The sequence below is a fragment of the Bactrocera latifrons genome, unplaced genomic scaffold, assembly GCF_001853355.1.
Source record: "Bactrocera latifrons isolate USDA-ARS-PBARC rearing strain unplaced genomic scaffold, ASM185335v1 scaffold_35, whole genome shotgun sequence".
Taxonomy (NCBI): domain Eukaryota; kingdom Metazoa; phylum Arthropoda; class Insecta; order Diptera; family Tephritidae; genus Bactrocera; species Bactrocera latifrons.
The window spans coordinates 68,152-69,592 of NW_017536990.1; the positions used below are offsets into that span (position 1 = coordinate 68,152).

At 27.0% G+C, this 1,441-nt stretch overlaps 1 protein-coding gene across 5 annotated transcripts in view; it reads left to right on the plus strand.

Moving 5' to 3' along the window:
- The first annotated feature begins 365 nt into the window (after window positions 1-365).
- The window catches only part of LOC108971623 (2-oxoglutarate dehydrogenase, mitochondrial), a 12,171-nt gene continuing 11,095 nt past the window's right edge, over window positions 366-1,441 (plus strand). For 4 of the 5 annotated variants that reach the window (XM_018937805.1, XM_018937809.1, XM_018937808.1 and 1 more), the window contains exon 1: window positions 366-447. The gene's annotated coding sequence lies outside the window, so the exon portion shown is untranslated. Of the gene's footprint in view, window positions 448-575; window positions 600-1,441 lie in introns of those variants that run through there. The other variant, XM_018937807.1, reaches the window with a different exon arrangement.

Below are 1,441 nucleotides of genomic sequence, written 5' to 3' on the forward strand. Positions count from 1 at the left end.
TAATTATATAATTTGCTATAAAAACTATTTGGGAACATTAATAATCGAAGAAATTATGTTAACCATTGCAATGCTATTGCTTTAGCCATCACTGTCTATCCACCCATAAATGGCAGCACTAAATAAGTCTGTTTCCATTTCTCGCCTGCAATAATAAATTTAAATTTTTAATTTCCCGTAAATGTTTAGAGAAGTTTAGATTTATATTTTTTAATTTAGTATATCAGATAAATTATTCTAATATTTATAAATGTTTTGTTATTCAATCGTGTTTAGAAATATCGTTCGGAATGTGAAATATTAGAGCGTATTTACAGAGAACGTATATCATAACAGATAACGTTTATAATAAACGTTCTCTGTCATAATTTACGTTCTCTGCCAAATGTCAAATCAAATTCGGTTTTCATTCGTGCAGGTTGCTTCACAGTCGGGTTTTTCTTTCAGGTAAATGTAAAATAAATTAAATATTTTGGAAACATTTACGTGCCACAAAAAGGGAATACAGATTTTTTAAATATATAAAAATTTGAGTGACTTGTGAGGTATTGGAAATTTTCAATTAAATCCAGTAAAGTCTTTTAATAGGCTTTGATTTTGTAAGTGCTACAAAATTGTTGTAATAATAGTTAAAATAGGAGCGAGGTTGAAACAAAAATTTGTGCTTTTGAAACAATAAGAAGAACTACAATATTGAATAATTGCATAAGCATTTATATTCGAATCGCAAGATTTGCTGAAATTAATGTTTTTATCATATATCAGTTACATAATATGTTTATTAGAGTATTGGTGCGATTTTAGGAGGCACGTCTACGTAACCACAGACAAACTGAAATATATACATAGATACAAGTTAGTCATTCTGATCTGATAATTAAAAAGTTTACTCCGTAATTTCTTGCATTTTGCATTTTTCAACTATTTGTTTTATTCTTCTTTGTTTTATTAATTGGAATATAAATGGAGAAAAAAGATAAACGAACTAAAAGAATTATTGTTTGTGCGATTTCAACGATACTATAAATTATATGCTAATGTACATGTGTATCATCAAATTGAATGCAAAAGTCTAATAATAAATGGTTCATTACATAAACTAGTTCGTATTTTTCAATATATTTCGGGGTTTTTGTGAATTTTGCTGTTAATGTTAGTTTGATAAGTTTCCCCAACGAGGAAATATCTTAACAATGATATTATGTGAAAGTGCAGTTTTTAGGGTATGGAAAATGCAGTATGCAATCAATATTTCTCCTACTTATACGTAATTGATAGCGCAGACTTCTTCGATATTCATGTTTGAGATTTAAATTTTAACTAAATAAACTTATAACTGTTTAATATTTTGGTTTATACTATTATTACCTATTGATTAGTTTAAAACAGGTTTTAAAATTTTATACAGTATTAAATTTTCATGTCATGGTTAAGTCACGTG